General features: G+C 42.3%; 1 protein-coding gene across 1 annotated transcript in view; it reads left to right on the forward strand.

Moving 5' to 3' along the window:
* Positions 1–7,699: 7,699 nt before the first annotated feature.
* Positions 7,700–16,063, forward strand: part of ITGB7 (integrin subunit beta 7) — a 342,955-nt gene continuing 334,591 nt past the window's right edge. The window contains exon 1 of the mRNA XM_030198181.1: positions 7,700–7,768. The gene's annotated coding sequence lies outside the window, so the exon portion shown is untranslated. The remainder of the gene's footprint in view (positions 7,769–16,063) is intronic.

Below are 16,063 nucleotides of genomic sequence, written 5' to 3' on the forward strand. Positions count from 1 at the left end.
TGCCAGTTTGAAAAACACTCTCACCTCAATGGGAAGCCAGTATAGTTTCATGTAGAAAGGGGAGATACTGTTGAATTTTGATACAATGAAGATTAGTCTGACTGCTGTATTTTGAATGGTTTCTAGTCTCTTGAGTAAGGTTTTTGTGCAGCCCAGGTATATTAGGTTGCAGTAATCAAGAGATGATAGCAGCAGTGCATGTACCAACCATTTATATTGACTGATTCAAAGTACTTCCGAATGGTAAGGAGCTTTCTCATTAGGAAGAAACATTTTTGGCCAGGGCATTGGGGATTTGTGATGGAGACAGTGCTCACAGTTCCAGGGCTGGGGAGTAGAAGTGTCACATGTTTTCTGCAACAGTGACACCTAGTGACCAGATTTAGGAGCTCTGGCTGCCGGACTCTGGATGGAGCCCTAGTGCATGCCCACTCCCGTACAGAAGACTTTCACTGCAAGAGTCATATTAATTGAATTGGGAGGGGGATATAAAATCCCAAAGTAATCAATGAAGGTTCATAGCACTAGATCCCAGTTCTGGTTCAAGCTGAGGGGTCCTTTTACTAAGGTGTACTGAAAAGTGGCCTATGCTGGTGTAGACACATATATTGGACATGTGCAGGTTCATTTTTCAGTGCACCTGCAAAAAAGGCTTTTTTTTTTTGGCTGAAAATGAAGTGTGGCAAAATGAAAATTGTCACGCTTCCACTTTGGGCCTGAGACCTTACCGCCACCCACTGACTTAGCGGTAAGGTCTCGCACGTTAACTGGGCGGTAATCGTCAGCGCGAATACAATGACGATTACTGCCCGGTTAGCGCTGTGTGCCAGAAATACTCTGGTGCACATAGTGGGTGCGTGAAAAAATGAAATTACCACCCAGGCCATACAGTAGTTCCAAATTGGTGTGCACTGGACGCGCGTAGGTGCCTATGTGGCTTAGTAAAAGGGCCCCGGTCCAGAAACCCAAAGAACCAATTGCTACACCCAAAAAAGTACATACATAGGAATTATATTGTTTTACAGAAAGCGTGAGAAAATAATAAACAAACTATACGCAGAGAACAAGCAGACGGCAAAAGTAAAGACAAACATGTCTGAGTAACCCCGCACCTCCCCCCTCCCAGTTTTACAAATTCTTTACTGTTTCTAAGGCAGAAATGTTACAGACGCTTTTGGCCTTCTACACAGTTTTGTTTGATAGCAGATGGTGTCATGAAAGTACACCACTCTGACGGACCAAGTTCTGTTGGACTACAGGAACAGAACAGAACTACAGGAACAGAATCCTACAATGTTCCTACTGCTTATGGGCAGGTTTGCACATGAACACAAAGCAGGTACTGTATAAACATATAAAATAAGGCAACTGAACTGAGCTTTCTGTCACATGGAAAAAAAAATTCATAAAACGCTGAGGTTTAATAATCCTCTGGAAGTGGCAGAGACATAGCTTTAATTCTGCGGTCACACCTGTCAGAGAATGAGAAATGAACTGACACCTCAACTGTAGAGAGTCCTAGCCCCCCCCCCCCCTCCACTGTTCCCCAGGGGTCACAAATACTTAGGCAATGTTTGAAATCCAAGAGACCACCTGGAGAAAGCACTGTACTACACCATCAGAATGAAAGAGTTAAAACATGTCATCCAAAGTCAGACCAAATTATGCATCAGGTCCCCAATCAGCAGTGTACTGTGTCATGTAGCTTACCAGTGTAATGAACTATCATTGACTAGATGCAGAGAATCCATAAGTACATAAGTATTGCCATACTGGGAAAGACAAAAGGTCCATCAAGCCCAGCATCCTGTTTCCAACAGTGGCCAATTCAGGTCACAAATACCTGGCAAGATCCCAAAAAAGTACAAAACATTTTATACTGCTTATCCCAGAAATAGTGGATTTTCCCCAAGTCCATTTAATAATGGGTCTATAGACTTTTCCTTTAGGAAGCTGTCCAAACCTTTTTTAAACTTCGCTAAGCTAACCGCCTTTACCACGTTCTCTGGCAATGAATTCTAGAGTTTAATTACACGTTGAGTGAAGAAATTTTCTCCAATTCGTTTTAAATTTACTACATTGTAGCTTCATCGCATGCCCCCTAGTCCTAGTATTTTTGGAAAGCGTAAACAGACGCTTCACATCTACCCATTCAACTTCACTCATTATTTTACAGACCTCTATCATATCTCCTCTCAGCTGCCTTTTCGCCAAGCTGAAGAGTCCTAGCCGCTTTAACCTTTCCTCTGAGCCTTAACACGGGACTGCCATTGGAACAGAGAAATCAGCTGAACTCCTGGGGACATAAACACCACTGCTGAGAGTGTGTGTCAAAAAAAAAAGAAAAGAACAGAGAGGGTGGTGCATACATGGAACGCCCTCCCGTGGGAAGCGATGGATGAAAATGGTAATGGAATTCAAACATGCTTGGGATAAACACAAAGGAATCCTTTTAAGAAGGAATGGATCCACGGAATTTTATTTGCACATTTATACTCCACAAATACAATTACATGAAATTACATGAAACAGGAGGGAAGGAACAGGGTTAGAAGGCACAGGGAAAGGGTAAGAGAGACTATCTGAAGATGGTAGGCAGAGATAGGCTGGTCTGTGTAGGAGTCCAGATGCTGAGACAGCGCAAAGTAGCTTGTACATCTGCATGCAAGGCAATCCATGATGGGGAGCTGGCGAAATTCCCATCCAGACCAGGAGAAAGAAGCAGGCCACAACTAGAACTGGTGAAGGCAAGAAAAGATGTGAAGAGGCCGGACTGGCCAAGCCGGAATAGCATGTTCCAAGCAGCATTGAAAACTGCTTCTGCACTGTCCACAGAAGCAGGAGTGGCCCAGAGAGATGAAATGGGAACCGGGGGAGGTCCAACCGGAGGTCGTCAGTCTTGGAGAGAGAGAGAGCAGAGAAGTTGTTGCCAGAAACAAATGCCAACGCTCACAGCACAAACAAGGCAGACCGCAGCTGGCCGGCGAGCAGATCTAACGAGACAGACAACAGCCCAGCCGGGCTCCCACGGCACCCCAGTCCAAGACAGGCACAGGTCCAGCGATAAGGAGCCGAACCACGACCAAGCGCCAGCGGTTAACCCAAGGGCCCCCGAGACCAACAATCTTAGTGGAGATTGGGTGGCGATGCCGGTAATTGGGAAGCAAAACCAGTGCTGGACAGACTTCTACAGTCTATGCCCTGTTCATGACTGAATTGATATGGATGGCCTCGAGTGTAAATTTTAAGGGGCTTTGACATTAGCTTCAGAACTTTTAGTACAACAAGCATGAAGGGCAGACTTGTACAATCTGTGCTCTGAGAATGGCAAAGACAAATCAAACTCGGGTTTACATATAAAATATCACATACCATGTAAAATGAGTTTATCTTGTTGGGCAGACTGGATGGACCATTCAGGTCTTTGTCTGCCGTCATTTACTATGTTACTATGTTAGTAATGCCTCCCTACTCCAACCAGCTCTACAAAGAACTCCTAGGGGAGGCCACACAGTCAACACCTCCACCAAACTGGGTGATGCTCAACTTTACTGATCCAGAGGAATTATTTTGACCAAGGGGCATGTGAAAGAACATAGCCACAAGAAAGAAAGGAATCACTCCCGCTACAGGGAGATTTTCCTATTGATTTTTCAAAGAACACTACATATAAAACCAGTCTGGTGCCTATGATTGCATCAGTGATCAAAAAAGGAAAAGAAAAACAAAAAACACCAAAGTGGAGGAACAAAGGAGCCTCACGGATCCGTAAAAACAGTCGAATATGTAAGGCGAGTGGATGGATCTTCCAAAACTTGATCACAATCAATGGGTTTTTCAATGATGTAGTTTATTAGAGAGCAAAAAGGACCCAACACAGGACCATGTTTTGACTTGAAAAGGCCTGCCTCAGGGGTCTGTACACAATGCATAAATATGCCAAATCAAATGACAACAGAGATGTAATCATACAAAATTTAAATAGAACCATAAAAACATAAATCAACATGAATGAATTCATTATACAACAAGAACGGAATGTAGAACAATAAAATGACATAAATAGGTTAGAAACCATCTGTAAATATAAAATCGAATAAAATGTGTACATTAATCTCCATCTCTGGCCGCATTCAAATCACCACCATTTTGAGGCTGCTTTTAACTCTTATTCACCTGTTCAGTACCAATGTGTGCAAGTAATTCCCTCATTTGTCCTGTTTGTCTGTCTTGATTAGATTGTAAGCTCCGTTGAGCAGGGACTGTCTCTTACATATTTAGTGTACAGTGCTGTGTATGTCTAGTAGCGCTACAGAAATGATAAGTAGTAGTAAAAAATAAATAAATAAAAAATAAACATATGCAAGAACTTTAGATGCAATATATATTTTTTATTTATTTATTTTATTTGTTGTATTTGTATCCCACATTTTCCCACCTATTTGCAGGCTCAATGTGGCTTACAATATTCCGTTATGGCATTCACCATTCCAGAGTAAAAGAAACAATTGGTGTTACATGAAATACATGGATGCCAATATCGAATGAGCTTATATATATTTATTAAATAAAAAAACATGTAAACCAAATACCAATCAATTATTTTAAAAAATACAGTTAAAAGTAAAGGTAAGCCAAAACTCCATGCAAAAGAATTAAAGTTAGTGTGCACATATATCTGTGCATTTCTGTGGATTTATGCATTTATGTGCACATGTATCCACAGAAATGGTGGGATGAGGGATAAAGTGTAAGTAGTTTGTAGTGGAGTGTATTGGTGAAAACATATGGTCCTTGCATGTGCTGAAAACTGAGGAATCCACAAGATTGAATAAATTACACATACACAAAAGAATGTAGACGTGGGTGTGCACACACATGGCTGACATTTCTGCGGATGGATCTAAAAAATATTCTTCTTCAAAGTGAAGACTCAGGCAACATCCTACAATAAGCAATGATATAACAATTGTGATTTTAGATGAAACATAAAAAAGATTAACACCAAAACATCCATAATTATAAACATGTTAGATCACCATGTTGAGGGCAGAGATAGCTGCATATATTGAGCAATATTACAATGTACACATATCCCCAAAGTCTATATCACGCCTTAATTTCTAGGTGGAAATCGAAGCGTATTCTACAACAATGCGTGTAACTTAATTGGTTAACTTGCTAATCAGCAGTGTTAATTGGATGTTAAGCCCAATTAGCACTAATTGGCATTAAGATTTACATGCACAATTCGCTAACTGTATTCTGTAATGTGGTGCATGTAAATTCCAAGTCTCATAGTTGAAAAAGGGGCGTGGATATGGTGTGGAATGGGCGGATCATAGGTGTTTCTAAAATCTATGTGCATTATTATAGAATACACGCGCTCTGGGCCAAATATAAGCGACGGGATTTAGGTCAAGTAAAACGGCCTAAATGGATGCAACCAACTTTGGTCACATGGAAAGGTGCTTGACATAGTCTGTATACCACATGGAAATTTAAGCCTATTCTATAAAATTTAGGCATACTTTAGAAAATACGCCTAGCAGTGGCGTAGCTAGGTGGGGCGCCAGGGGAGCAGCCACTCCCCCAAATGAAGTTCTGCCGGCACCTATTTTTTTCTCAAGTCATGTTGCATTGAAAATCTGCGCTGGCAGAAGTTCGCTCTTGTGCCACTCTCGCTCCCTCCATGTCATCACCCTAGTTCCACTTCTGACACCTAGGTGTAGTTGTTTTACTGCATGGATTTTTCTGGTGCCATATATAGAATCTAGCCCATAGTGCACACATGCATGCACTTTCAGGAAAAAAAACCACTCCTGAAATGTGTTTTCTATGTATCATTAATGTGTGTCTTTCAGAAGAGTGCACACTTTTTCCAGGATTGTGTACTGTTTCCCAATAGCATGGCCATGTACAAATAGTGCACACATGCATGCACTGTCAAGAAAGAGTGCACATGTAACCTAGGGATTAATAAAATAAATAAAATTACCTGAGTTGTCTCAGAGTTCCGTTGTGGCCAGCAGTGCAGGTCCTTGGAATTTGCTGAGAGCTGAGCTTCTGTTGGCTTGGCAACAGTGCTGCTGGCAGTTACCAGAAGGGGTTGGTGCTAAGGTGAGAAGAGGATGTGTGTGGAGGAGGCTGGCAGTGATTGATGAGTAAAAGGGAAGTATATACAATAACCTTATGAAAAAAAGGCTGAATAGATTAAGACCCTTCAGCCTGGACGAAAGGGAAGAGAATGGAGGTTTATTAAATCATGTGTTGTGGAACGGAAGTTGAATTAACAGTTATTTACACTATCAAATAATGTTAGGGTTAGAGGACGTACCATGAAACCGAGACAAAGTATTTATTCAGTCAATGCACAATTAATGTTTGGAATTTGTTGTCAGAGCATAATAATAATAATAATAAAACAAAAAAGGGGAAATAAGGTGATACTTTTTATTTATTATATTTTATTAGGGCCATGGACACATTTCTAGAGGACAGACCCAGAAACAAGGCCATCCCTAAGGCTGTGGGAAAAGTGCGGCTGCACAGGATGCAAGGGAGATGAGGCCACAAAACTCACTCCCTGATCGTTGCCTCCCCTGTGGTGGCTGCAGTGCAGTGGATAGGGCAGGAGTGCTAGAGTATATTGCACAATTTTAGCTTGGGACAGTCCTGCCCATAAATAATTATTATCCTGATAGATTTCGATGTATCCTGTACACCAATGCATTCCTATGGGCATCTCTAACATTTAGCATGCCCACAATTTTAGCGCACGCTAAAAACGTGAGTGCACCTTAGTAAAAGACAATCTAATCCTTGATTGCCCCAAGTACAAAATAAGTACCTGCACATAACATGTAAACCATTTTGATTGTAACCACAGAAAGGCAGTATATCAAATCCTATCCCCTTTCCCTTTCCTTCTGGGAATGAGCAAAGGATCTGCCCTGTACTTTTGACCAGGATTGGTCACTGTCAGAGACAGGGTGCTGGACTCAAGGACTCACTGGTCTGACCCAGTATGGCACATCTGGCCATTTGTGCATCTTTGTATATGTATATAATTCAATCATCTTTAAAGTAATCTATATAAATTGGAGAGTATATCTTACATTTACTTACTTCATGCTTGGCTGAGACTTCAACTTACAAACTGCTAATGATTTTCCTTGGGAAATTTAAATAGCAATAGAGGAACAGACTTCTGCATAAAGCGAAGTAACCCTCTCTCTGAAAAAATGGCTACATGCAAACATCCGTGTCCAACATTCATTCGGTTTTAGTTCCATTCCACTATTTGCATACAGGAGAATTTGAACGTGATCTATTTAGAAATTAACCCTCCATGTGATCATTTTTAAAAAACAAACAAACAAAAAAAACCCTTCCTCCCTCCCAGTAAACTAAGAACATAACTGATTTCTGTACTCTGTTTAATCTTCCTCTTAATACTCTGAGGTATGGCAAACTGGGAAATGTAATAAATGTGAAAACATGTATTTGGCAAAACACCCAATGAACTGACATTAATAAAGAAAGAAAGAAGTTCCTTAAGAAAAGATCTTTTTCTCTTTCTTTCTTCCTACCCCCCCCCCCCCCCTTCCTTTCTGTGCAGAACGGTGCAGTGACTATACCGTTGTACTTTTGCAGACTCTGGGGTTTTGGGGTTTTCAGTTTAGTCAGAAGACACATGCGGTGACTGCAGTCAGTGCTTCATTGCCTGAGGAGAAGCAGAGCGTGATCAGGACCAACCATCGTGCGTGTGAGTAACAATCATTCTTCTCCCTCTTCTCTCCTCATGAGCTTCTTCCATCCTTCTCTTTCTAACTTTCCTTTCCTTTCTTTTGTCTCCTCAGTTCTCTTCATTATTTCTTCTTCTCACTAGATTCTAGTCAGCCTCCATAATGAAAAAAAAAAAAAAGATGAAACTATTGACCACTTGTTTAGTGCACGTAGTAAATTGCCCAAACTGACTACAAACAATATCATGACAGGATAGCCGCAATGATCCACTGGAGCTTGTGCAAGAATTACAACTTTAGATTCAACAAATATTAGAAAAAGTCATAGAAAATGAAAAAGTCAAGATTTGATGGGACTTTCAAATTTAAATGGATTGATATTTTGAACAACATACACCCACTATCACAGTAATTGAAAATAATACTGTGATTTTCATTGACATTGCAGTATCAGGAGACACAAGACAAAGAATAGGAAAAATTAACAAAGTATGGAGACTTGACAATAGAAATGGAAAGACTCTGGAACATGTCATGTCAGGTTCTCCCTATTGTTGTAGGAGCCGTGAGACAGCGTTATGCTAAGGCAAGACAAATTTCTACAAAATCTTGAAATTTCAGATTTGACAACAGTGGACTTACAAAAAACAGTTTTACCGGGTTCAAGCTACATTTTACAACAATACCTAGCTCCAGCAATACCAGACAAATCTTTGTGTTATGTGTCATGTATAATAATAATAATATTGGGAGGGAGCATGCTATGAGTAACCCCATGATTAATTTTGATTCAAATTTTAATTGTTGTCTACCTCTAATAATAATAATCATCATAAACCATTTGGATTCACAAAATACTTGGACACAGCCCCATCAATTTTGCAAAAATTTGCCCTACTTGGAGCTGCATCATTTTGCGCTGATATTACTGTGATTCCCAGGTCCTTGGGTAGGACCCAAATGAGGAAAAAGCAGTCAACACTGGCTATGATGGGCAACATATGAAGACATATTATTAATAATATTGAGCCTGCAACTAGGTGGGAAAATGTGGGATATAAATGTGTTAAATAAATAAATAATAATACAAACTTTCATGCAGGCTATCCTGCACAAGGCAGAATTATGAAAATGAAGGAAACTCATTTGTCAGCTTATTCTTTCCTGGCTTTTTAATAGACGTTTGAAGTGTTTGTGATGACAATAGCTGATATTTGAATCTGTTGCAAGAAATGGAGGATTCTATGGTGCACATTTTCAAAGCAGGTGGACTTCTTAAAATGCTTAAAAAACAGTCTGTCTGCTAAAAATGTCCAAATCCTGATTTTGGAAAGTCAGAATTTGGATGTTTCACACTGCAGTTTGTCCAAATAGCAAAGAAGCATGTTGAGGGCATGTTTTGGGCATGACTAGGGAGGAGATTTTTTGAAGGGAAGAAATGTCCATGTCTAAAAAGAAGGATATTGTTATCTAGATCTGTTTCAGTCACATCCAAGTTATATAAAGTTACTCTAAGTGAGCAGATGGCCACTGGAGGGATTAAGACATGACACCTCCTTAATATCCCAGAGGTTGCTGTCCCCCTCCCTCTCTCCTGAAGGTGAAACTGGAAAGGTAACCCAGGTTCTATGTGAGTTGCAGGTATTATAGCCAATCTGAACAAAGCAGAAAGCAGGTCAGAGGAGTAACCTAGAGGTAGTGAAGTGGACTGTGATACAAGAGACCCAGGATCCAATCCCACTTCAACACTTTTTTTTTTTTTAATTCTGAGCCCTCCAGGAATAGAAAAATATCTACTGTACCTAAATATATGACACCTGCAAGCCTAAAGGCTATTGAAGTGGTTTACATTCAGGTACAGTAGGTATTTTTCAGGTCCTGGAAGGATCACATTTACATGTCCCTTGGTTTACAGTCCACTGCACTTTCTATTAAGTTATTCCTCTGTTCTACGGGCATGTGTGTGTGGCCATATTTTTGAAAATGATGTCATATCCCCGTTGTTTGTTTGTTTTTTTCGTTTGTTTGAAAGTTGGATGTTTCACTTTGAAAAATGGCTATTCATTTTGGACATTTTAGGTGCAAAAACAGAAAACTAGATGTTTTTCCTGTTTGATATCCGGGTATTTTTGGGATGTTATGCTTTGAATATGCCCCTCTATATGTTTATGTTTATTCTGGAATTAATATACTGCCTAATACTACTATTCATGCATGGCCAGCTTACCCATTGGACCAGGTGAGGCTCTGGCCCAGGGCGCCAAAATACCCAGCCTTTGACCTCACGTGGCCTACAATAAGCCTTTTCTCACCCCCTCACTCGGTTCAGTCTCTCCTGTTCTTCCTCCCTGCGGATCTAGCACTGTTTCCTTGCCTCTCTCAAGTCCCCATCGTCTTGTAAAGTTTATGTTGGTTGTTGGTGGGAGCAGCAGCAACAGAATGATAGATTGCCTTTGGCCAGCCCATGAGAGGTAGAGATGCCGCACCCCGTGTGGGAGGGGGAGGAGGAAGGAGGGGGTGCCAGAAGCGATGCTAAGGGGGTAGAGGGCGCCACCAAAGCAAGTTGTTTCAGGGCACCAATATCTCTTGAGCCAGCCCTGTGTGCAAGTCAAGGTGGTTTTACATTAAACAAAAATCTACTTTACAGAAAAAGAACTTCAGAATTACATAGGAAAGACACAATTACACCAAGAGGCACACATTAACAAAAGGAATCATAGCACTCTGTGGGTAAGGTGGTCAGATGTCATTAAAATGTCAAACAGGTCTAATTCTCATCTGTGGCCCTGGTCATTTCCCAAAGGCAATGGTTTAAAAGTGGGTTTTCAAGGCCACTTTAAATTTAGCCAGTTTATGTTCTGAGCATATTAAATGAAGATTATTCCAAAGAGTGGGACCTAATAAGAAGAAAGCACTATTTCTGGTGCTCTCCCAGCTTCCTCTGTCAGGTCCGAGGAGAACTAACACTGATAGAACACAAAAAGCATGTTGGAACATATGGAATAATGTGTGAAGCCAAGTATCCTGGAAGGACAGTATGTAGAGCTTTGCAAGCCAAGACCAGTATCTTACAACTTATTCTACAGGTGATGGGTAGCCAATGCAGGCACTGTAATAGTGGGGAGACACCATCATGCCTCTTTGCTCAACAGAGTAACCACACTATTGTGTTCTGAAGGGACTGTAAACATTTCAGACTGGCCTGAGTAACACCTGCAAAGATAACATCACAGCAATCAAGTCATGATGTCATGAAGGCAAGGATTAGAGTATGTAGGGCCTCAAAGGGTAAGCAATTTATTATTGCTCGAATCTGACGTAGGGCGTAGAAACCTGCTTTTAGAACAGAAGAGATACGATGAGAAAATGTCAAGTGGGAATCTATAGTGACTCCCAAGTACTTGAAAGATGTACTGTTAAATCAAACTGAATAGGAGCAAGTAATGGATGGCGTTATGGCCTGTTAGCCATATTATGAACAAGTCGATGGTCATGAAACCAAGTAGAAACAGCATCTATACAGGACTGTAAGAGAAGTAAGTCCAAAGTTTCAAGGGTGGTATAGAGGGGAATAATCGAACGGTGCTGGCGAAATTGATGGCCGGCCATCTTTGGGGCCGGCGCCGTAAGCAGGCGGAGCCAAGCATATTTTTGAAATATGCTTGGCGCTGGCCAAATCGCTCGCCAGGTTTAGAATAGGATCACCGGCAGATCACCGGGTTTAGATGAGATGGCTGGGTTCAATTTTCAGCCATAATGGAAACTGGACCCGGCCATCTCAAACCCGGCGAAATGCAAGGCATTTGGCCGTGGGAGGGGCCAGCATTTGTAGTGCACTGGCCCCCCCTGACATGCCAGGACACCAACCGGGCACCCTAGGGGGCACTTAAAAGATCTTTAAAAAAAAACCAAAATTAGTGGTGATTCCAAGATGGCGCTCTGATCGGATGCACCTGAGTTTGCTCTCGAGGTAGCTCCGCTGTTCAGCCTCTTCGCTACCGCCGTAACCTCGTCTTTTCTGATGGGGAAACGGAGGGGGAAAGTTAAGGAACATCCCTCGGTTCCTGAAACATCTTTGGCGTGGCGGCAGACGACCTTGCAATTCCCGAAGCAACAATCGGGACCCCGGGGAACTTCGACCCCTTCTGCAGCTCTCGATGCGTCGGCGTCGATTGAAAGCGCCAACGGGGCTTCCCTGAGCCCTGTGGAGCGCATTGCTCCGCCTCAACCTGGAAGGGAGTTGCTGACAGCCCAAGCAGTGACAGATACCGAAGGGGTTCAACCTAATCTGCCAGAGGGAAGGTCTGCAGCGACAGAGAATGGACTCCAACCAAGAGAGGTATTAATTCAATCAGCACTACAGGTATTTCCTCAAGATATTGTTACTAGACTGTCTCAAGTAGGGGCTCAAACTCAAACCCTCCCTGGTGCTAGCGGCGTGGTTAGACCAGCAATTGTGACATTAGAGTCACCATGGGACATGGTTTACAACATTCAAACCTCTATGCAAACCACACTAAAAGAAAATACTGACAATATAAAAACTCTTTCTTGAAGCTGCGCTACTCCAAGCACAAGTGTCTGCACAGCAATCCTCGAAACTGGAAAATGTGAGTACCAAGCTGCAAGAAATGGGAACTTTAGAAACTGCACTGGTTAAGGATAACAATTTTCTGCATAAACAAATGGAGTATTTGGAGAATCAGGCCAGGAGACTTAACCTTAGGTTTCTTAACTTCCCTAAATCTCCTCTAATTCCTCCTGTTGAAATGGTAAAAAAATATATGGTGGATATTCTTGGAATGGATAAGGACTCGTTACCCCCCATAACACGGGCCTATTACATCTGGAACCCAAAGGGGGGGCGATGGAAACTCCCCAGTAGTGGGAGATGGAATGAATCTGACTTCATTCCTCGAGAGTTCACTGGAAATTATTACCCAGAGGTCTACTATGCTGGTCACTTTTGTTTTGGAGCCTGATCGCAATGCTATATTAAGACTTTCCTTAAGACATTTAGAAAATCTGTTTATGGGCTCAAAGATCCGTATTTTCCCAGATCTCTCAAAGCCTACACAAACTAGGCGCAGGGCCTTTTTGGAACTGCGTCCTAGAGCGTTGGCATTGGGAATAAACTTCATATTACGATTTCCTTGTACATGTAATTTACTGCTTGAGGGTAAACAGTTTCAATTTGTGGACCCAAAACAGTTAAAAGAATTTCTTGATGCTAGAGTAGATATGAATGTTGTATGCCTTCCATAAATAGCAGGCTAGGGTCGTTAACCCGAGGTAGCAACCATTAGATTATTTTCTTATATACTTTATGTTATCTATGTTTCTGTATTCTTGGAATCAACTTTTTCTTAATTTGTGGACGAATAGGCCTTAAAGATTTTTTTCTTTATATGGAATTCCTGATTGTAATGCCGATTGCATACTCACAGTTTGTAGTGAAATGTTGAAATATATTAATTAATAAATAAATAAATAAAAAACAAAAAAAACAAAACAAAATTAGCTTCCAGGTGCATAGCACCCTTCCCTTGTGTGCTGAGCCCCCTAAATCCCTCCCAAAACCCACTGCCCACAAGTCTACACCATTACCATAGCCCTAAGGGGTGAAGGGGGGCACCTATATGTGGGTACAGTGGGTTTTGGGGGTTTTTGGAGGGATCAACATTAACCATCACAAGAGTAACAGGTAGGGGGGGATGGGCCTGGGTCCACCTGCCTGAAATGCAGTGCACCCACTAAAAACTGCTCCAGGGACCTGCATACTGCTGTCAGGGAGCTGGGGATGACATTTGAGGCTGGCAAAAAATGTTTTAATTTTTTTTTCTTTTGTGGGAGGGGGTTGGTGACCACTTGGGGAGTATGGGGAGGTGATCCCCGCTTCCCTTTGGAGGTCATCTGGTCAGTTGGGGCTCTTTTTTGGGACTTGGTCCTAAAAATACATGGACCAAGTCCACCCAGAGAAATACTCGTTCGAGCCGGCATTTTTTAAGGTGAAGCTGGCCATCTCGTAACCCCGCCCCTCTCCACCCCCTTCCCGCCTTCGCTACCCTACAAACACGCCCCCTTGAAGGTTGGCCGGCGCCACAACGAAAAAGCAATTGGGTCTGCCAAAATCGACTTTCGATAATACCGAATAGGCTGGGATTGAGAGATCGCCGGTGATCTCCCGATTTGTGTCGAAAGATCGCCGGCAATCCCTTTCGAAAATAAGCTTGATAATGAACCAGAAGAAAATCATCAGCATAATAATAAGCGCTAATGTCATGATCTTGAACAATTAATGCCAAGGGACTAAGAAATAAATTAAATAAAATTGGGGATAAAATGGAGCCTTGAGGGACTCCACAGGAAAGTGGCTGGGAGGTTGAAAGAGATGATTGCCACAATATTTTGAACAAGCAATTTTGCAAAAAGGAAGCAAACCAAGCTAGTACTGTTCCAGAGATGCCAAGGGAAGACAATCTCTGTAATGAAAGAGCATGGTAAATCAGATCAAAAGTGACACTGAGGTCTAATTATACTACTAGTGCAATAGAGCCACTGTAAAGTTTACTATGGACATCAGTAATAAGCGATGAACAAACATGTGGACAAAGGGGAGTCGGTTGATATTGTGTATCTGGATTTTCAAAAGGTGTTTGACAAGGTACCTCATGAAAGGCTACAGAGGAAATTGGAGGGTCATGGGATAGGAGGAAATGTCCTATTGTGGATTAAAAACTGGTTGAAGGATAGGAAACAGAGAGTGGGGTTAAATGGGCAGTATTCACAATGGAGAAGGGTAGTTAGTGGGGTTCCTCAGGGGTCCGTGCTAGGACCGCTGCTTTTTAATATATTTATAAATGATTTAGAGATGGGAGTAACTAGCGAGGTAATTAAATTTGCTGATGACTACTACTACTACTACTACTATTTAGCATTTCTATAGCGCTACAAGGCATACGCAGCGCTGCACAAACATAGAAGAAAGACAGTCCCTGCTCAAAGAGCTTACAATCTAATAGACAAAAAATAAATAAAGTAAGCAAATCAAATCAATTAATGTGAACGGGAAGGAAGAGAGGAGGGTAGGTGGAGGCGAGTGGTTACAAGTGGTTACGAGTCAAAAGCAATGTTAAAGAGGTGGGCTTTCAGTCTAGATTTAAAGGTGGCCAAGGATGGGGCAAGACGTAGGGGCTCAGGAAGTTTATTCCAGGCGTAGGGTGCAGCGAGACAGAAGGTGCGAAGTCTGGAGTTGGCAGTAGTGGAGAAGGGAACAGATAAGAAGGATTTATCCATGGAGCGGAGTGCACGGGAAGGGGTGTAGGGAAGGACGAGTGTGGAGAGATACTGGGGAGCAGCAGAGTGAATACATTTATAGGTTAGTAGAAGAAGTTTGAACAGGATGCGAAAACGGATAGGGAGCCAGTGAAGGGTCTTGAGGAGAGGGGTAGTATGAGTAAAGCGACCCTGGCGGAAGATGAGACGGGCAGCAGAGTTTTGAACCGACTGGAGAGGGGAGAGGTGACTAAGTGGGAGGCCAGCAAGAAGCAGATTGCAGTAGTCTAAACGAGAGGTGACAAGGGTGTGGATGAGGGTTTTGGTAGAGTGCTCGGAAAGAAAGGGGCGGATTTTACGGATGTTGTAAAGAAAGAAACGACAGGTCTTGGCGGTCTGCTGGATATGAGCAGAGAAGGAGAGAGAAGAGTCAAAGATGACCCCAAGGTTTCGAGCTGAGGAGACAGGGAGAATGAGAGAGCCATCAACAGAAATAGAAAACGGGGGGAGCGGGGAGGTGGGTTTGGGGGGGACACAAAGTTATTCAAAGTCGTTAAATCGCGACAGGATTGTGAAAAATTACAAGAGGACCTTACGAGACTGGGAGACTGGGCGGCTAAATGGCAGATGATGTTTAATGTGAGCAAGTGCAAGGTGATGCATGTGGGAAAAAAGAACCCGAATTATAGCTACGTCATGCAAGGTTCCACGTTAGGAGTTACGGACCAAGAAAGGGATCTGGGTGTCGTCGTCGATAACACACTGAAACCTTCTGCTCAGTGTGCTGCTGCGGCTAAGAAAGCGAATAGAATGTTGGGTATTATCAGGAAAGGTATGGAAAACAGGTGTGAGGATGTTATAATGCCGTTGTATCGCTCCATGGTGCGACCGCACCTTGAGTATTGTGTTCAATTCTGGTCGCCGCATCTCAAGAAAGATATAGTAGAATTGGAAAAGGTGCAGCGAAGGGCGACTAAAATGATAGCGGGGATGGGACGACTTCCCTATGAAGAAAGACTAAGGAGGCTAGGGCTATACAG

The sequence above is a fragment of the Microcaecilia unicolor genome, chromosome 3, assembly GCF_901765095.1.
Source record: "Microcaecilia unicolor chromosome 3, aMicUni1.1, whole genome shotgun sequence".
NCBI lineage: Eukaryota > Metazoa > Chordata > Amphibia > Gymnophiona > Siphonopidae > Microcaecilia > Microcaecilia unicolor.